The sequence below is a fragment of the Canis lupus genome, chromosome 26, assembly GCF_048164855.1.
Source record: "Canis lupus baileyi chromosome 26, mCanLup2.hap1, whole genome shotgun sequence".
Taxonomy (NCBI): domain Eukaryota; kingdom Metazoa; phylum Chordata; class Mammalia; order Carnivora; family Canidae; genus Canis; species Canis lupus.
This window is the reverse complement of record NC_132863.1, coordinates 14,731,860-14,753,532: the sequence shown is the minus strand read 5'-3', so window position 1 is coordinate 14,753,532 and position 21,673 is coordinate 14,731,860. Positions and strand designations below refer to the sequence as shown.

At 42.6% G+C, this 21,673-nt stretch overlaps 1 protein-coding gene and 2 long non-coding RNA genes across 3 annotated transcripts in view; 1 reads left to right on the top strand and 2 right to left on the bottom strand.

Moving 5' to 3' along the window:
* Positions 1-21,673, bottom strand: part of PAK5 (p21 (RAC1) activated kinase 5) — a 287,140-nt gene that overhangs the window by 69,468 nt on the left and 195,999 nt on the right. The window lies entirely within an intron of this gene.
* On the bottom strand, positions 12,124-17,072 carry LOC140618105 (uncharacterized). Its single transcript, XR_012018287.1, has 3 exons — positions 17,015-17,072; positions 16,434-16,671; positions 12,124-12,288 (listed from the first exon to the last, which is right to left on the bottom strand). It is a non-coding gene; the product is annotated as an uncharacterized lncRNA (long non-coding RNA).
* Positions 17,129-21,647, top strand: LOC140618103 (uncharacterized). The gene is made up of 2 exons (XR_012018284.1): positions 17,129-17,289; positions 21,537-21,647. It is a non-coding gene; the product is annotated as an uncharacterized lncRNA (long non-coding RNA).

Here is a 21,673-nt window from a genome sequence, read left to right as displayed (position 1 = left end):
AAGCAGACTCCCCACAGGGAGCCGGATGTGGGACTCGATCCCAGACCTGGGATCACTCCCTGAGTTGAAGGCAGATGCTCAACTGCTGGGTCACCCAGGTGTCCCAGGAGAGAGAATCTTAAGCAGACTCCACACCCATTGCAGAGCCCCATACGGGGCTCCATCTCACAACCCTGAGATCATGCCCTGAGCTGAAATCAGGAGTTGGATGCTTATGAGACTGAGCCTCCCAGGCGCCCCTAGTATATGTCTTTTTTCTGCTTCTACAAAAAAAGGGCTGTTGAGATTTTGATGGGGAGTGCACTGGATCTGTAGATTGCTTTGAGAAGTACTGCCATCTTAACAGACTTCCAATCCACCCTATAGGATGTCTTTCCATTTATTTATGTCTTTAATTTCTTTCAGCAATTTTTTTTTGTAATTTTGAGTGTTTTAAGCTTTTTTGCTTCAGAGTGCTTCCTGTATAACCTTATTTGTGACAATAGCTGGCTGATCCTTTATTTACATTAAGCCATGCCAGTGACTTTAACCCTATAGATTCCTCCGCCAGCTAGAAAGCTCCTACCAAGGGGGTAACCTTCCTCATTTGCAAAACAGGTTGTAAGGGGGCTCCCAGGTAGCTCAGTCGGTTGGGTGTCTGACTCCTGATTTTGGCTCAGGTCCTGATCTCGGCTTGAGTTCTGATCTCAGGGTCATGAGATTGAGTCCTATGTGGGGCTCCATGGTAGGTGTGGAGCCTGCTTGAAGTTTTCTCTCTTCCTCTTAGTCTGCTTGCACTCTCTCTCATACACACTTGGCCTCTCTCATCTGTGCTCTCTTTCAAAACTAACAAACAGGGCAACAGTTTCTTCCTTGTCTTCATGTTTTGTATTTCCATGGAGGGTCTTCCACTGGGGTGATGCTTTTGTTCTATCTTGCCTCTATCAAGTCCACTCACTTGTCTGGATGTGACTTATCTGATGAGGGAGAATGGAGAAGGGTTAGGGCACATGCATGGCTCCAGGGCCTTTCTCCTCCTTTTTCTGGACAGTCTTCCTGTCTGCATGGCTTCCACAGGGCTTCCACAGTCAGCAGTTTCACTGACCCAATGCTGGCTGATGAGTATGTGCAAGTAATTCTCCTTGGAGCAGGCAGGGTCAATAGTAGCTCTGCAGAGCTCTCTCTCATATTTAAGCTGGGGGATGAGGCAGAGGTGTGTACTGTCAGAGGCTTCATTAGTAAAGGGGGCTTCATTCATAATCACAAAGCTAGTATCTGCATTGCAATCTACCTTTCCTGCAGGCTACATACAAGGGAGAGTCTGCAGAGACAGCATACTATCCTAACCTCATGCATGAGTATAATAATTTGAATCAGTCCTGGAAGTGAGAGAAGACCAAGTATTTAGGAATTGGGGGAGGTAGGTGCTATTGGTGGGATGGCTTAGAACAACAAATATGATGTCCTCATTAGGAGAAAAAGAGTCCAAATTAGAAAGTGTGGATTCATTACATAAGGCACCTTTTATGAATCACTCACTATGTGCTACCCTCTGTCTCTTCCTTTTACACTTTCTAACAGCTCTAGGAGGTAAGTATTATTAAGCTTCAGTTATGAATGAGAAAAGAAAAGTTATAAGATTATTCAAGGTTCTATAGCTTGTTAACGGTTGTAGTAGACTGAAATGCTGCTGCAATTCTTCACCCCTCCCTGTAATGATTAGATATCCCACTCTTTGCCCGTGACATTTTAGTTCCTCCCAGTTGGCGTTGAGCTGGGCCACTTATCTTGCTTTGGCCACTGGAATGTTGGTGAATGGACACAAGTAGAGGCTTTTATGTGCTTGCCTGGTTTGGCTTGGCTCTTTGTGTTCTTGCCATCTTTGCTCAGAAGAACATGATCTGGGTAGTTGCTTATCCAAAAGTCATTCCAAGAGGCATCCAGAGCAAACTTAAACCCAACCTAAACCCAGTAGCCAGTTTCAGCGGCCCTGAAGCTTGAAGTAGAATGGCCCTATCAACCTGCAGACCCATGAGAAAGAAAAATATTTGTTGTTCTAAGCCATTACCTGTTGAGGTAATAGGTTTGTTATACAGCATTTTTACAACCAGATTTATCTAGTAAAGTAGTGAAGTCAGGATGAAAATCCAAGAATGTATGGTGTAAGGGAATGGTCTAGTTTCATTCTTCTGCACGTGGCTGTCTGAATTCATAGCACTTGCTTATAACTTCCCTAATACACGATGTAGGTAATAACAATGCACATGAATAGCCCACTTGTACTGAGGGGAGCAGAGCCTTCTCGTGTCTGGGATGTGTCTAGTACAGATGCTCACCTGCCATATATTAGTCATATTTATGGACAGAGCTTCAGGCTGATTTGGCACTCAGGTCCTAAGAATCTAAATGTTCCTTTTGTGATTCATTCTATTCTTTCTGTTTTGCATTGCAGGACTTTGCATGCTAGAATGGTAGCTAGTAAAAAGCTTGGTTTACGTGCGACATTTGACAGAGCTGCTCTAAATCAGCCAAACGTGACAACAGCATCTGAGCAAAATGCAGAAAGGACCCTCCATAAAGTGAAGTTGGGTTTTCTCTTAGGGAATAATTTGAACTTAATCCAAGATTCCAATTCTTCATCTTGCCTGAATTTATGTCATAGAGTGTTTGCAGACAAAAATATGCATTTGCTTACTCTAGTCTCTAACTGAAAAACAACACAAAACAAACAAACAATAAACACAAAGCAGGCAACAAACAAAACAAAAATAAAATGCATCATCAGTCATGCATTTTGGTTCCTATTCCTCCGAGTCACAGATGGTTGAGACAGAGGTGGCTTTGATGGGAAAGCCAAGTTGATTTATTTTGCCTCATTTTGCCTTGGCACAAAACCCAGGAAGCTGGGTGGGACCACTTTCGACACAGAAGTATCAGAGAGCATAGCAAGCTGGTAGGTACGGGGGCCTGGAGAGGAAAGATCATAGATGCTTCTAGACAGAAAAGCAGCCAAATCACCTACAAGCTACCTGTCCTGTGACACAATGGCTTTCTGGGTTAATGGAGCTCTCAGGGAACAGTCCAACCTTTGGCCTCTTCTGGGAAGTGCCTTGTGGTGGTGAGGAAGGACATGGAAGCACCAGGCAGCATTACGTGGTGGGGAGGAGGAGGCGGTGATCCATTTTCTTAATCTCTGCCAACTCCACCTCATCTATCTTCTTCTCCTACTTCTGAGAATCCCTTCTACTTATGCCATCTTGTTTCCCAAAGGGTTCAAGCTCTGCCCTACTTTCATCAGAGAATCAGCAAATCCTGGCACATAAGGGTTTGAGCCTCTCCCCAGCTGGTGTCCAATTCACTCAGGGCTTCTGCCCCAGGGGAAAATTCAGGACTGTCTTTTCTCACATTGTTCTTCTTGACCAGCTAATGTGTCTCCTGTAGATTAGTCAGGCCAAACCATCTGGAATCCATCTTCCTGTTTCCAAACAGCTTTTGGATTCAAGTTGTTTTTCTAGATCTATGGATAACATTACAGTGTTTTTGATGTGCTATGCATTGTTGAAGTTTTCTCTGTCTGTTTTTCTGTCTGCATTTAATTTTCAAAACAACTCAATGAGTTCTGTCCTAGCATTAATTGCCATTTTATAGATGTGGAAACTGAGGCCTGAGCCAGTGAATACAAAAGCTGGGGAGCTGAACCCAGGCATCTGGCTACAGATTCCACACCTTAGCCAACACAGTCCCATTGCTAACGTTAGAAAAGCAAAGTACTTTATCTCCTAAGAGCTGTGTTTTACATATACTGTCAAATCTAATCCATCCATAACTCTGTAAGATTGGCATAATTATTGTTCACATTAGGGCATAAGGAAATAGAGGTTTGGAGAAGGTTAAGTATGAGTCTCTACTCAGTCAAACCCACATGGCCAGTTTAAGTGGAGGAATCAAGGAGTAAAGCTCGGAGGACAGCCAAGCAGTCCAAGAACACGAAGTGGAAGGGTTCCTTCCTGGGATGGATCGCCTTAAGGTTTTCTACGTGGGACAAGGTGCTTAGATACCCCTGGATCCCATGAATGTCTTTCTGTTTGATTTTCAATATCATTCTCAAAATCAGGAGAAAAGTATTTTAAATATCAAATATCGGGATCCCTGGGTAGCGCAGCGGTTCGGCGCCTGCCTTTGGCCCAGGGCACGATCCTGGAGACCCGGGATCGAATCCCACATCGGGCTCCCGGTGCATGGAGCCTGCTTCTCCCTCTGCCTATGTCTCTGCCTCTCTCTCTCTCTCTCTCTCTGTGACTATCATAAATAAATAAAAATTAAAAAAAATAAATATCAAATATCTTCTCTGCAAAACCAGACAGGGTATTTTTAAAAGAGAAATATGTATGTAATGTGTACATATTCTCAAATTAAAACAAGATGAATAGGGGAAAGTCTAAAATGAATTAATTTATAGGAAGCTGTTGAAACACTATTTGAATCATTTAGATTAAATCTGCTTTGCTGGACAAGTCCACTTCTACTGTGTTCTATTATTGGTGGTAGATTGCTCCTGACAACTCTAATAAATTAAACTGTCCAGCTGCTGCTCCTTCATCTGGTAACAGACACAAGAATGAAAGAGGAGAAAAGGAAGACTCTAGTAATGGAGGATATTCAGTGGGATGGAGGATAAGCAAAACACCTGCAAATTTAGCAAATTAATGATACCTTTTTACCAACTTATGCCCCTTATCTGAAAGTATGAACTCAATCCCCTCCCCAGGATGGGAGAAAGGGTTCTCTTTGCAGCTAGACACAAGGCTTTGTGTGACAGGGTACTGGCAATGTCATGATAATGGGATGAAAGGTGAGGAGCAGGGTGGAGAGTGCTGCAGGGGAGGCAGTCGATTGCACTCTGTAGTCTCCCTAGGAATGACAAGATACCTGACAGACCAATGACTCTCATTTGTCAGCTGACTCACTGGCCTTCAGGCTGAGCCATGAGAATGAGTCAAATGAAGAGGTTACCTATAATTGGAGTCCATTTATGCCACCCTAAGCAACTGACCTAGGACATCACCTTCCAGACTGACAAGAATCAGAGACACCACAGTTTAATCCTGCACAGGTGCCACATGTCCAAGCCGTGAGCAAAGCATAAGCATGAAAACAATGATATTTTCTGGGCAAAGACAGCAACTGGAACTCAGCAGGCAAACCACTCCTTTTCCCTTATGGTGAGGGAGTACAAGGATGAACGCATCATCCTTGAGCTCTGAGACCAACCCTCAGCCACCAGCACTCAAAACCTTTAGAGGGAAGGGCACCAGGGCTTTTCACCACAGGACATTTGGCCACTGTGCATGCTTTACTGAAAGATTTTATACTAGCAAAATAAGAACACATTAAAAATGACACATTTTCTATTGTAGGAGTTCGGAAACTGTGGCCCAAATATTAACTGGTTAGTCTTTAACACAGATAGGAATAGCTTTGTGTTTGAAATTCAAGTCAATCCTCAAAAACTATCCCTAACGAAGTAAAAAAGAAACACAGATAGGGCAGATGGACATTAACCCTTTGAAAGCCCGCCCAGAAAAGGTTTGCAATCAGCAACTGACAGTGGAAGAAGTGAAATGCAGACTGCTAATTTTCTCTTGAGGTAGATAAGTGTAGTAGGTTTTTTGGTTTGGTTTGGTTTTGGTTTTTAAATTAAACCCAAGTATTGTTTTCTAAGAACCACATCGAGCAGAGTTCAAAAAGACTCAACTCTGCCCCCTGGTGTTGAAAATAGATAAAAGCAACTGGAAGTATTTAAGATGCTTTTTAAAAGGTGTATTATTAAAGTATCTTGGTGATAAAGCTAAAATTCCTGTACCAAAACTCATTGTGTTTAACTGGCTAACACAGACCACCACTGTTTTTGCATTGAACGTATTCAGAACCAGATTAGCCGCTATGGAGATTCCTAGAGGAATGGAAGAATCAGCCTGCACCTTACGGATAATAAAACTCTTATTAAAGACTTCCCTTAGGGGATCTCTGGGTGGCTCAGCAGTTTCGCGTCTGCCTTTGGCCCACGACGCGATCCTGGAGTCCCGGGATCGAGTCCCATGTCTGGCTCCCGGCATGGGGCCTGATTCTCCCTCCTCTGCCTCTATCATGAATAAATAAATCAATCTTTAAAATATAAAAAAAAATGGGATCCCTGGGTGGCGCAGCGGTTTGGCGCCTGCCTTTGGCCCAGGGCGCGATCCTAGAGACCCAGGATCGAATCCCACGTCGGGCTCCCGGTGCATGGAGCCTGCTTCTCCCTCTGCCTGTGTCTCTGCCTGTGTCTCTGCCTCTCTCTCTCTGTGTGACTATCATAAATAAATAAAAAATTAAAAAATATATATAAAAAAATAAAGGGCTCCCTTAGAGGCTCCCCGAGGTAGACACGGGCAGCACACAGGTGCTGCACTACCAGCTGTCTCCACTGTATTTTCTGGCTTTCTCCAACAAAATTGTTGGGCATGGGGTGGAGCTGGTGCTGTGGTGCTATTCCCTGACCAGAGAGCCAGCTCCACAGTGCAGTGGGTTTGTCACACGTGGAAGCCTATATTTCCTATCTTTAACTGAATATAATACAGGAGATGTGCCTGATATTTGAATTTCAAAGAGGTAAATACAAGGTGCTGGCATATTTACAGGACCCCAAGGTATTCCTCTTTCTTTCTGTAAATTCCCCTTTGGTCTTTCTAGCAAATGCTGTGGATAATCTACTTGGATCGATGTGGGTCTCTTTTACCATTCCCATGGGTCCCCTCCCTGGCTCCTGTGTGCTTTGCTTGCTGCTAACATTCTGTTCCTATAAGTGATCTTTGAGGGCCTACCCTGGGGCTGTTGGGGCCGCTCTGTCTGCATCGACAAACAGCAGTGGTGCGTGGGAGTTCATGCTCCATCCCATTCGTTCCTGGGCTGTCTTCAGCCGATCTGCTCCAACTGCTCTGCTCATGGTGGGAGTGTGAAGCCCCGTGCCTTGCCTTGCCTTGTCTCAAGTGGGAATAAACTCTAAGGAGTGATCTATGCTCCAGAACTCCCCATGGGATTGGGCTGAGGCTGGAAATTTTTCAGAAGCTGCCCATTTCTTAGCTCCTTTCTGCCTTCTCTCCCTGCCTGTTTCTTTCACCTTCTTACCAGTTTTCCAGGGAGCATGTCTTTGGAAAATGCTTTGCACAAGCAATTTGTGCCGTAAGGTCCCCTTCCAGGCAACCCCATCTGAGACAGCCCTGTTCTTTTAAAATTCTTTAAACAAGTATGAACAATGTCAATCTGCCACCATGACCCTCCAACCAACCCCTCAGGCAAAAGCTGTCTGGTCCATTATGGAAAATGCCTCATTGGTATGAGTTAATTAAACTCTGAAGCACAATGGACAGCAAACATCCAGATCCAAACTTTTCACTGAGGACTGACCTCTGCTCTGGCGGTCCCCTGCTACATGTGCTCCTGGCTCTCATTGGGCTGCAGGCCAGCTGCTTCTCTGAGCACACACCACTGAACAACACCTGTCATCCCTGTCTGGAAAGCACATTTCCCAGCTACCCCCAGACTTGCACCCTTGTTCCATTCCCATCTCTGCAGAAATGTCCCCTTATCTTCCCATAGTATTCTGCCTATTACTTTCCCTGTCACTTTCCCATTCTTCATTTTTCCTCCCTCATTAAGATATAAACCATTTCTCCCTCACTAAGATATAAACTCCACAAAATCAGGAACTTCATTTTACACACCATTAGATCCCTATCACTTAGGATAGGAGTCAGCAAAATTTTTCTGTAAATATCCACATGGTAAGTATTTTTGGTGTTGTGAGCCACACAGTCTTTGTGACAGCTCCTCAGCTCTGCCATGGTAGCACTAAAGCAGCCATAGAGAATATGGCCATGAACAAGTGTGGCCACGATCCAATAAAACTTTGTTCACAAAAATCAGACTTCCAGTTTCTGGTCCAGCATGTAAGAAGCTTGGAAGTTGCCACTCTGTCTCAAGAACAAGTGAAAAAGCTGAACAAACTGAAAAATCAACAAGTCTCCTTAACTCTCCCAGAGGCATGAGGTCTCTAAGTTGGAAAGACAGGCAGATACGGAGAATCACAACTGACCATAACAGAAACCCCTTCTGGAACAAGAACCAGGGTGGGAAAGCCTCATCTGTCATTGACAAATTCCTGGAGACTCCGTCTGGATAAGTCTGAGAGTTAAAAACTTCATAAGGACCCAGTAATGGGTGGGGGCTCCACACTTTGTGAGTTTTACCACCAGGAGCTCAACCTAGTTCTCACAGTGAATATGAAAAAAATATACCCTTGTGCTTCCAGCAGTAGCAGGAGGAAAATGAACCATTTTGAAATATACCAGAGCACTCTTCTTAACAAGGCTTGCCCTCAAGAGAGATGATTTTAGCAGAGCCCAAATTATTGTTTTTTTTTCCCCTCCCAGAGCCTAACACTTAAGGAAGGAATTATACCAATTTTTTACATTTTCTAGATGATAGAAGCAAAGGGAATACTTCCTCATCCATTCTACAAGGCTGGCATTGCTCTAATACCCCAAACCAGACAATGATACCATGGGAAAAGAAAACCATAGACCAATATGTCCCATGAACACAGATGCAAAAGTCCTTAAGAAAATATTAGCAAACTGAATCCAACAATGTATAAAGGGAACTAAACAACATGATCACAGGTTTATCCCAGGTATGTAAGGCTGGTTCAACATTCAAAAATCAATTACTGTAATCCTCACATCAACAGATATAGAAAAAGCATTTGGTAAGATCAAACCCCCATTCGTAATCAAAACTCAGCAAACTAAGAATAGGAGGAACTTCCTCAACTTAGTAAAGAATGTCTAAAGAAAATCTGAAGCTAACTTCTTACTTAACGGTGAGAAAATAAAAGCTTGCCTCCTGGTATCAGAAATAAGGCAAGGATGTCCCCTCTTACCACTCTGTTAGGTATCTTACTGGAAGTCCCAGTTAATGCAATAGGCTAAGAAAAAGAAATAAAAGGCAAACTGTTTGAGAAGGAAGAAATAAAACTGTCTTTTTCACTGATGACATGATTGTGCAGAAAATCCAAAAGAATCAACAACAATAAAAAAAAAACCCTCTGGAATAAGTGATTACAGTAAGGTTGCAGGATGCAAGGTTAATAAACAAAAGTTGAATGGAATTTAAGATTAAAAATACAATACCATTTATACTACCATCCCCTAACGTGAAATGCCTAGGTATAAATCTAACAAAATATGTACTAAACCTAAATAAGGAAAACTCTGGTGGAAAAAAGAAGAATAAATGGAGAAATATTCCATGCTCATGGATGGGAAAACTCAATTTTGCCAAGATGTCTATTCTTCCCAACTTGATCTATATAGATTCAGTGTCATCCCAATCAAAATTATCCCAACAAGCTGTTTTGTGGGTATTGGCAAACTGCTTCAGTTTTGAGTTTACATGGAGAGGCAAAAAATACTGAACAGTCAACACAACTTGCAGGAGGACAAAGCCAGGGGACTGGCACTGTCTGACTTCAAGACTAAACATAAAACTATCTTAAGGAAGACAGTGTGGTATTGGCAGGATGGTTGATACACCAATGGAACAGGAAGTCTAGAAATAGACCCCCCACAAAAATAGTCAACTGATCTTTGACAAAAGAGAATACAAGGAAGCAAAGACAGTCACTTCAACAAATGGTGCTGAGACAAGTGGACATCCATAGGAAAAAAAAATCTAGACAAAGACTTATACTCTTCAAAAAATTAACTCATGAGGTATCATAGATCTAAACATAAAATGCAAAACCATGAAATTCCTAGAAGATAACATAAGTGAAACCCTAGATGACCTTACATGTGATGATGACTTTTTAGACATAATACCAAAGGCACTATTTTATGAAAGAGATAATCGATAAGCTGGACTTCATTACAATTAAAAACTTCTGCTTTGTGAAAGTCACTCTCAAGAGAATAAGACAAGCCACAGATTGGGAGAAAATATTTGTAAAATATACATCTGATATAGAACTGTTAGCCAAAACATACAAAACATTTTAAAACTCAACAAGAAAACAACTCAATTAAAAAAATGGGTCACATATCCTTATTAAAGATTTTACTTATTTATTTATTCATGAAAGACACAAGGACACAGGTAGAAGGAAAAGTAGGCTCCCTGCAGGGAGCCCAATATGGGACTGGATCCCAGGACCCTGGGATCATGCACTGAGCCACTCAGGTGCCCCGCAATAGAGTATTCTTTAGCACTAAAAGGAAGTGAGCTATCAAACCATGAGAAAACATGGAGGAATCTTAAATGAACATTATTAATGAAGGAGGGCAGCCTGAAAAGGCTACATACGATTTCAGTTACATGACATTCTGAGAAAGGTCAAACTATGGAGACAGTAAAAGGATCCGTTGTTGCCAGAGCTTCAGGAAGAAGAGAGAATGAATAGATGGAATGAAGAGAATTTTAGGGCAGTGGAATTATTCTACAGGGTACAATAATGATGGAAATATATCACTGTACATTTGTCAAAATCCACAGAATCTACAACACTAAGTGTGAACCCTAATGTAAACTATGGATTTGGGGTGGCAACAGCATGTCAGTGCAGGTTCATGGACTGAACAAAGGAAGCACTCTGGTGGGAGATGCTGATAGCTGGGGAGGCTGATTCTATGTGAGGGGAATGGGATGTATGAGAAATCTCTATTCCTTCAGCTCAGTTTTGCTATGAACCTAAAAATGCAAAAAATAAAAAATAAAGGTCCATTAAACAATGACAACAATAACCCCCCAACTCCCCACACAGATGGCAGGCTAGATTTGGCCAGTAAGTCATAGCTTGTTGACTCCTAGTGTGGGTCCTTCGTTAAAGGAATGAAAAAAAAAATCAAAGTGTGTTACAATTACTGTTGCTGCATAAAAACAACTGTTTTACTAATTGTTCGTAATTGTGTGGGTTGGGAGTTTGGGAAGGTTATGGGCTGGGCAGTTGTCTGTAATTGCAGTCAGAGGTTGCAAGGTGGGCGGAGACATACAAGATGCTCACCCACATGGCTGGCTCATGCAAAGCAATGCTGACACTATCCTCAATTACACTTTCAACTGAAGCAGGGGTGGGTAGGTATAGAAGGAAGAGAATATTTATCAGGGATGGCTTTGAGGCAAGCATGATGCCGGCACTTTACACAGGTCAGCCTTTCACATTTCTTGAAGTATGTACCAGAGCTCCCACCTTACAGTGGGGAACTAGAAGCAGAGAGAGAGAGAGAGAGAGATAAAGGGGCTAGCCCAAATCATATGGGCAGTAAGTGGCCAATCCTGATGCCAAAGCCAGATCTACCAGATGCTCATCCTTCCAGGCCTGTTTATATTCTTGGGGACACAGCAAAGGAAGCAGCATGTTGGGAAGGGAAACTGAGTTCTCTTGGTTAAAACCTTTGTGTCCTCCATGATGGGACTTTAATGTGCACCTGCATCGCCTAAACATCTTGTTCAGATGCAGATTCTGAACCAGCAAGTCTGGGGTTGGACCTGAGAATCTGCGCCTAACAAGTTTCCAGGACTGGGGAGGCTCCTGGCCTGTGTAGGAAGCATGGCTCTGGGGTGATGGGGGTAGTGGTGCAGGTGAGCATATGTCTCCCTCTCGAGGAACCTGATGATGTTAGCTTTCTGTGGGCAGTCAGAACCTGAGGACAGAAATCCAGGGTGGGCGGTGGGTGGAGGTCAAGTACTGTTGAATTCCTCAGCCATCTGTTGCTCATTGCCACTAAGAATGAAGAGTAAGGAATCATCCTTCTCCTCTGCCAAAGCCCTGTCTTCTCAGTCTTTCACTTCGGTCTTCCCAGAGTTGTGTGAAACTATAGGTAACAGCAAAAAGCTGGACTGAGGTTGGATTGTTGTGTAGGATTCCAGGCACAACAAAGCTGAGAGGCATAACTGAGTTCAAAAAAAGGCCAGTTCATAAATCAAAAGAGAGATCAACATCAATTATACTCCAAGTGAGTTGATGGGATAACATTTGCTTATCTCATGCCTGCATTGGCTTCCCTAATTAAATGCAAATTCGATTGCCTTTATAAAGAAATCACTGACAAGTTAAAGTTTCAATATGTCCATATCTGATGTTGCAACATAAAACACACAGGGTGCCAGCCACTGCTGTATCCAGTTAATTCTGAGTGTGCCGCTGTACAAACTCTTCAGGGACACTAGGTGGCATCTTTGCATTTTTTTCTTTCTTGACCAAGCCAGAATTTAAAGCTGGAATCCAGGGAAAGAAACCCGTTAGTTTAGAGGTTCTTTGAGAACTCCAGGGATTAGACCCTGGGAAGTTGTATAAGTAATTCTTCCCAATGATTTTTCTTTTTTTTTTCCACTTCAATTTTTTATTTTTATTTTTTTACATATTTTTTTTAATTGGAGTTCAATTTGCCAACATATAGCATAACACCCCGTGCTCATCCCATCAAGTGCCCCCAATGATTTTTCTATACGGTTGGCTGAGGGGCTGCCATGAGCTGCCTTTAGAAATGGCAGACACCATTAAACCCTTAATTGAAAAGTGAAGAAACAGAGCCTGAGATTTACTCATTTTGCTAGGAGGAGATAAGGACTCAAGAATCCTGACTCTTGTTTCAATGGCTTTTCTACCAAATCAGGGAAAACAAAAAGTAAAAAACTTAAATGAGTTTTACTGTTGAGCATCTGAAATCATTAAACCCTAAATTGTATCCTGAAATCAAAGACACGTCATAGAATAAAGAGTTATAGCTATCAAAAGAAATCACGTAACTGTTTCAACCTGCAATTAGGCTAATATTAATGTAACAACAACAACAACAACAAACCCTTTTAGGGGCACCTGGGTGGCTCAGTGGTAGAGTGTATCTTTGGCTCAGGTCGTGATCCCGGGGTCCTGCGATCGAGTCCTACATTGGGCTCCTGCCTGATTCTCCCTCTGCCTGTGTCTCTGCCTCTCTCTGTGCCTCTCATGAATAAATAAATAAAATCTTAAAAACAAAAACCAAAAAAACTTTTTATAAGTACATGAAAGATGGATAGGCTTGTAAAGTGGCCCTGACTCCAGTAGATGGCAGCATGCTTTAAGGAAATAACAGTGCTAGTTGACCCCCATTGGGAGCAAAGCTGTAGGTAAAAGAGTAAATATAGCTTTAACAGAGGAGGTAAATGCCTAATGTATAAAGTTTAGCATTGCTTTATGTACATAAACATAAAAAAAATCAAGTACCTCCCAAATTTTCTCAGCCTACTGCATTATAATCAGATTGAAGGAACACGGTTCCATTCCATGTGACTGTAGAGTTTGCTTTGTTGAGATCTCCTGCCCAGTGTTACTGCTGAGGCATATGTTAATACATATGACAAACTATTATGGGCTGGAACGTACCAATTCAATCATCAAATATTTATTGAGCACCTGCTTGGTGACAGGCACGTTTCTAAAAGTAGAATGTACAAGCAAATTAAACAAAGCTCAGATAAATGAATATATTTATAACATGGCATATGGTTTACGACTGAAGGTTTTGAGCAGAGATAAGGCTCTTCTCTTTATTGTTGCTTTACTGTTGGCAGACCAGAGAGGAAAACAGAAGAAAGAGAAGTCTGGAAGAAAAAAAATATCATGGCTGTATTCAATCTTAGGAACCACAGATGTCACCTAGGACTTGACAAGAGAGAAGTGAACAATGAACTCCATTCTTGGCTGACTTCTCCTTGAAGGAGACACAGTTGCCAAACCACAGCCTCATTTCTCACATCTCTGACTCCCTTCTCCCTCCTCTCAATATTCCTCCCTCTCAGATACTAAATTGCCAGGCGCAATTCTCCACTCCAGTCCCTAGTTTTACTCCTACTCCACTGCTGTGTCCAGGTGCCTCTTATGTGTACAGTTGGAACCTTTCGAATGATGAGGATCTCACTACATTCCCAGATGGTCCTTTCCATTGCTAGAGAATGCACACTGCGTCCCAGTCCTGCTCAACTGAGAGAGCATGCATACTGATGCCTCTCTGTGCTTTCTTCACTTAGCTCTTTTGGTTCTCCTCCCTAGGGATTCCTAGAGGATCCTGAATTCCACTCCCATAGGGCAGCCTCTCAGTGATGGAAGAAAGCCATTGTGTACCTCCCTCCCTGGAGTCTTTGACAGACTTTGGAGTCTTTTTGTCTTTGGAGTCAGTGTTCTCAACCAGTTGTCAAATTGCCTCCACTCTGGAATCCCCATCATCTTGGCCACTTTTCTTCAGGTACACTTCTTATGTAATGTGCAGGGATGAAATAGAAGGAAACTGACATCTTTACAGTACAGCTAACATGGCAGGAGATTTTGTTGTGACAACTATGTGGGTACTGAAAGCGGAAATGTAAGCTAGGACTCACCACCATTCCACCATACCCTTTATATGCCCCTTCACAACACTCGACAATTATGTCTCTGGGTCACATCTATAATTATTTCCCCTCGGGAGTAAATGTTCCTGGAAGGAAGGACTTATGCCTGAGTTATTCACTGCTGTGACCCCAGCACATAGCAGTGAGCCTGGCCTCTGGCAGTATTTGTTGAAAAAACAAGTGACTTGAAATAGAAGAATGTTATTTTGAATACAGGTCTCTTCAGATGGATCATAGAAGGTACAAGGAGTATTCTGGAACCATGATAATCCAAAACATCACTTCTTTCCTCTCCATTTTCTTTCTTTTTTTTTAAGATTTTATTTATTTATGCATGAGAATACACAGAGAGGAGAGAGAGAGAGAGAGAGAGACAAGGAGAGGCAGAGACACAGGCAGAGGGAGAAGCAGGCTCCATGCAGGGAGCCTGACGTGTGACTTGATCCCGGGTCTCCAGGATCACGCCCTGGGCTGTAGGCAGTGCTAAACCGCTGAGCCACCCAGGCTGCCCATTCTTCTCCATTTTCAATTCCAGTGTGTCTCTCCACCAAAAGACTTGTGGGACTATGGGCAAATGGACATTAGACAGCCTTGGGTGAGGAGGACATCCAAACAGAGGAAGCTAGTGGACTTAGTTCCTTTGGGCTGGGAGAGAGCCTGAGGCCTGGCTGTGTATGAGTAGAAAGCAGGAGCAGATCTCAGAAAGAACACGGCCTACAGCCACATGTGGACCCAGACAAAGGTGGGCTTTGTCAGGATGGTTTTCCTGATGGGCAGCCTGGTGGCTCAGCAGTTTAGCGCCGTCTTTAGCCCAGGTGATCTTGGAGACCTGGGATCGAGTTCCACATCAGGCTCCCTGCATGGAGCCTGCTTCTCCCTCTGCCTGTGTCTCTGCCTCTGTGTGTGTGTGTGTGTGTCTCATGAATAAATAAAATCTTAAAAAAAAAAAAAAAGGATGTCTTCCTGGCCTTCAAGAGCTGACACAAAATCGAAATATGCAATATTTGCCCTTGAGGCTGGGGGACACAAAAAAACTGTGGAAGTAGCTTTCTCCAGGTGTCTCAGTGGGGATCTGTCCGCACACCTGCATCTGACCATTAGTCCCAAGGAAGAGTCCACTTTGCTTGCCTCTAATGGTGGGACTACTGCCATTTGAAAAGAAAATAGTCAGACCTGGGTATCACTGAACTGGTATATGAATGTGTGTGTGTGTGTGTGTGTGTGTGTGTGTGTGTAAAATATATATATTCCCAACAGCCAGAGAGAGAAGATGTTCACTCACAGCAAATTAAACTCACACCCAGCAAAACAGAGTGACTGTGAGAGATGACAACTTCCATGTGATGAGCAGAGCATCTCTGATGACTCAAGCATGGCACCAAGAGTACATCTGGAAGGAGATAATTCAACATGCAGACTGAAAGAGAGGATGGTCAGCTGCTGTCACATAAAACAGAGCTTGACAAGTGAAAGAAACTTGTGCAAAAACACGAAGAGATGAAAATCACGATGAGAAAAAAGCGACTTAATGTGCAAAATAATAGCAGTGAGAAATGAATAAAATGGAACTGACAGAGGACATAGTTTGACAAATCATAGGCAGCCATTTCCCTAAGCTAAAGAAAGACCTGAGTATGCAGGTTAAAAAGGTTCCCTGAGTTCAAGGCAGAACTGATTAAAAAACAAAAAGACACACCTCAGCAAACCTTGAAATTCCTTAACTCTAAGAATAACATATACTTCTAGGAAGAGAAAAATAATGAGAATGTCAATGGGCTTATCTGCTAAAGTTTAAAGAACATGGTGCCTGACCATGTCCGCTTTACCAGAGGCCGAGTGCTGGTGGCGAACAGTTCCCCTCTTCTGAGAACAGCTTTCAGTGTTCTGGAAAGGGGCTCACACCCTCACCCAGCATGGCCTAGGAAATTATGCCCTTCTTTGGGGTGATTTGCAACCAACAACTGGTAAGTGAGAGTAAAGGTCAGAGTCCTTACCCCAACATGAGATAATCCCCTGTGGAAGCTGTTGACACTCCAGAGCTCTCATGGGTCTGGGCTGCAGCTGGACCTCATGATGTCATGTCTTTGCCCAGCTCTTCCTACTGTACTGTCTGGCTTCTCGCATTGCCACGGTTTTCTCCTGAGAGCTTCCCTTCGATTAATTCCTTGCACAAGAATCCCATCTCAGGTTCTAGGAAGCCCAAGCTGACAGAAAGGGCCTGAGAAGCCCGTACTTCAGCAAAACCGAAATCAAACATATACATGATCATATGTTAGGATTAAGAAAGAGAAACAAGGGCATCTGGCTGGCTCAGTCAGAAGAGCATGTGATTCTTAATCATGGGGTTGTGAGTTCAAGCCTTATGATGGGCATAGAGAGGACTTAAATAAATGAATAATTTTTTTTAAAGAGAAAGAAAGCCAAACATTCATATACTCATCTTAGAGATAATACTAAAGTCAGGATTCTATCCAAACAAATTATCTATATTTGTCTTATTCAATTGGGCAGCCACTAGCCATATATGGCTATTTTAATTGTAAATTTAAATTAAATAAACTTGAGTTATACTCGCCACATTTCCAGAGCTCCAGGTAGCTAGTGGCTACTGTCCTGGCAAGTACATAAACAAGACATCTCCATCATCATAGAAGGTTCTATTGGATAACAATAACACAGAACACTGACCTCAAGATGAGATAAACATGAGAAGCACAGGAGAACTTGAGCAATGCACCCAGCATGCAGTCTGTCTGTCTCTCTGTGTCTATGTATTAATTCTGACAGATAAAGACAACTCTCTAGGCATGGTGTATAGCAAAATGGCTAAATAAGGAATCTTGAAATAATGTGAGTGAAATCCCAATTACAGTTTTGTGCTAGAAATGTCAAATAATTCCATCAAAATTTAAGAGTTTGGGAGGCAGTAGGAAAATAAAGGTATCCATAAGAAGTGGAAAAAGAAATGGAAATTTCTATTAGAGTGGGAGATAGGGAGGAAACACGGCATCTTTTGGGAGGGATCCAGTGCATCTCACTGGGGGGAATTAGTCAGGATTTTGCTTAGAAAATATAATAGTAAGGAAGGAAGGAAGGAGGTATGTGATTCCAAGAGCATAGAAAAGGGGGAGAATCCATTAATGAAACTGAAAAATGGGGAAGGGCGCCTGAAATCAACCAACTCTTGATTTCAGCTCAGGTCATGATCTCAGGGTCTTGGGATCAAGCTCCAGGAAGTCTGGTTGGGATTCTCTCCGTCTCCCTATGCCCTCTCCCCACCCTCTTTCTCAAATAAATAATTTTTTTAAAAAAAGACTGTAGGGAGATGTGTACTCCTGTGCTTTACTGGTGGGATATACTGGTATCCTCATTCTGGAGCACCATGAGGCAGTACTCACTCAACCTAAGGGTATCCAGCAGTTCTACTCTAGGGTGATAACATGCCCTACAGACCAGGAAATTATCTATCTATCTATCTATCTATCTATCTATCTATCTATCGTAGTTTCAAGTTTTTCTTTAAATTCCAGTTAGTTAACATACAGGGTAATATTAGTTTCACGAGTAGACTTTAGTGATTCATCACTCATGTGTAACATCCAGTGCTCATCACAAGTTGCCCTCTTTACTGCTCATCAGCCATTTAACCTATCCCCCCCACCTTCCCTCTAAGTCAAGGAAATTTTTAATTCAAAGCTGCATCTAAGGCCCAACTTTAGAGAATGAAAGACAGGGGGACACATTAAAAATCACAATCCTAGACAGAGACTTACATCTCTCTCATAATTTGGCATAGATAGAGAATTTTTGCTATAAAAATAAATAAGGCATAGGAGGATTGTATCAGGAAATTCAAATTTGGTCCACTCCTATAAAAATTTTAACCTCTCTTGGTTATCAATATCTCAGTCACGGACATACACATTTCACATCTCCGCAAGTGCCAGCACAGAGCCTAGCTTGCAGAACAAATAAATGCTGAATGCCTGACAAAGGTATTGCTGCGGTGAATAAATTAGAAAACAATGGAATTTGAACACTTGGAAGGTGTTTACAGGGAGGTTTTTCCTGCAATGCTTAAGATAGGGTGGATATATTACAGAGATAAACAGTTTCTTCCAAGTTATCTATTTCCTTGAAATTAAGGTTGGTTTTCTCCTCACATCCCTGTCTTGTAATATGCTATTAAAGCTGCTATACCCTCAGCAACTACTATCCATCTTAAACACAGCTTTGCTGCCTGGAAAGGCCCTGGCATCTCATGCGCTGGGTTCCGGGAGTATATTCCAGCTCTACCATTTGATAGCTGTGTCACGTTTGGCAAGTCTCTTGCATTCTCTGAGCCCCAGATAACTGGTCTGTAATACAAGGATAACAATACCTACCCTTGCAGAGGAAGGCCCAGCTTAGGTCATGTCTATTCAAATGAATGAGTACTATTAGCCCCAGCCCTGCACCCCAGAGTTCGTATCCTACAGAGAAAACTGACCTGTGAACCTGTTACCTGCAAATTTGGGAGGAGCAAGCATACTCCATTGGCACACTGGTTTATGAACAATGGAATTTTCTAAGTGGGCATAAGACAAGTGTAGGCCTTTTCCATCTACAGGTAGCCTTTCTTGAAGGTTAAAAAAAAGATTATTTCTACTGTACCCCCTCCCTACTATGACTAATCACCTCTATTATCACCTCCACCACCACCTTAGTTTACAGAGAGCTCTCTCTTTTTTTAAGATTTTTTTATTCATGAAAGATACAAAGAGAGAGAGGCAGGGACATAGGCAGAGGGAGAAGCAGGCTTCCTGTGGGGAGCTCAACATGGGACTCCATCCAAGGACTCTGGGATCACGCCCTGAGCTGAAGGCAGATACTCAACCACTGAGCCACCCAGGCAGCATCCCTTGAACTTCTTTCTTATTTGACTTAATCCACATGACAATCCTATAAGGCAGGAAGATGTAGTTTAGAGCTGAGAGAACGTTAACCCAGCACAGGGAAAGGATGTCTTCTTAAGAGCTAATTCCAAACCTAAATCTTTGTCTAAAACACTGCTCCGTGGGGAGAAGCAACATGCTGAGTAGCACGCTGATATCTTTCCTTGATGAGCTAAACTCACCAATGAGTGAAACCCTCCTAGGTTTTCAGTGTAAAGTTATCAAAAGTCAGAGTTTGGGGGCATCCGGGTGGCTCAGTTAAGTGGTTACCTTCAGCTCGGGTCATGATCTCAGGGTCCTAGGATTGATCCCCAAGTCGGGCTCCCTGCTCAATGGGGTGTCCGCTTCTCCCGTTCCATCTGCCTCCTCCTCCCCCCAGCTCATGCTCTGTCTCCCTAATAAATAAACAAAATTAGAAAAAAAATCAGGGTTTGAGGCATTTTACAATTATTTTTATTTGTCTGCATTTTTTCCCCCTGGGTTCCAGGATGAGTTCTCTCCGGCTGTTGCTAATTTACAAAGTCCTGTCAATTCCTTGTCTTTATTTTTATTCATTAATTTGAAAATTGGAAGCATTGCTGATGGGTTAAAAAATGTTTCCTGTTATAAGCTCATTGTTCCTAAAGCTAAATCACTGACAAAGCCAAGAAGATATAGGATGTGAAAGGTGGAAAATCAAAGTGTTCAAGGCTGCAGGTGTGGCTGGCTAATTGGGTTAATTGGGTTCTGATTCCGCAAGGTGAGAGTATAGCAGAATGGCTATGGGTAGTAACTGTGTTCAGAAAGTCTACTTTTACATAAAAGAATGGAACTTCTTACCCTTTTGAGGGCAATGAATTTATCAGTAGCAAATGAACTAGGAATCAACATAAATTTCCAACAACAGAAAGGTGTTTAAATCATGGTATGTCCATCCTAATGTGGCCATTAAAAATAATGTTGCAGAGAATATAACAATATATTTCATGGTTCCCAAACTGTATGCCAAGATACCTCAGAAGATTGCCATGAACTCACAAGGTGTGACAGGATATTTTAAACTTTTGAAGGAAATAGCAAGATCTAGCCTGTCCGAAGCCTTGCAAATCACTAGCTCCAGGTAATTCATTTCTACATTTGATTCCTCTCTATGCCTTTTGATGACAGCATTGAATGCCAGATGACTGTGTATCTGACAGTTGTCATGACAAAAAAAGTAGGTTCTGTGTGAAAATCAATGTGGAACAGGAAATGAGGGTGCAGTATCCAACCTGGTTCCATGGTTGAAGAAGTCATGTGTGCCCAACAGATTTGCACATTTCATGAGTGTTTTAAGAATTACATCAATTTACTTTTATTTTTAGAAGTTTTTGTTTGAGATAGAGAAAGAGAGAAGAGTGAGCAGGATGGGGGGCACAGAGGAAGAGAGGACTCCCTGCTGAGCAGGGAGCACCACGGTGAGACTTGATCCCAGGACTCTGAGATCATGATCTGAGCCAAAGGCAGACACTTAACGAACTGAGCCACCCAGGTGCCCCAAGAGTTACATGAATTTTTAAAAATCTCAATTTAAATGTGCTATTTTTACTTTTTTACTTAATAAGTTGTTTGGATTGAACTGTGGGACCCAAGGAATTTAACAAAAATCCCCTACCCCTGGACAACTCCATTTTGTGCTACACCCGCCATCTCATGTATAACCCCCACATGACCTGCTTATTGCTTAAGGCGCTCCCCCACTCTAGTCAAACCGCTGAGCACACCCTTACTGGAAACCGGCTCATATAGGAATGTGGAACCCCTAACCGCCAAAGAATGTAAACCCCGCCTTTTGCCCACCAAACTTGTGTGCCAATTCTGACCAGAGTGATAGGCTAGTTCAAACGGTCACTATAGGGTAAATTGTAATTCAATTGGCCACCTGTGTGCGGACCCACATGACTATGCAACTTCCTGTGTGTGTTACAATCTCATTGGCAACTGGCCCCTATAAAACTTCTAGGCCTCTTAACCTTGGGGTCCAAGTCCCTGCTCCGCTGTGTGGAGTACACTTGGACCCAAGCTCGAGCTTGTAAATAAACCCTCGTGTGTTTGCATCAGTGTCACCTCCTCAGTGGTTTCTCGGATTCGCAATCTTGGGCACAACACTACTTAATAAATGGAATGGGTATTTCTTTTTACTAGGGGATGCTGTGACAAAACTGATAACCCCTGAGGGGGTGCCATCAATGAAGAAAGTTCGGGAACTGCTGCAGTCGGTGAAAAAGTGAAATAAAAACTGCAAAAGCATTGTAATCAGTCTTGCTCTTTGGAGAATGTGT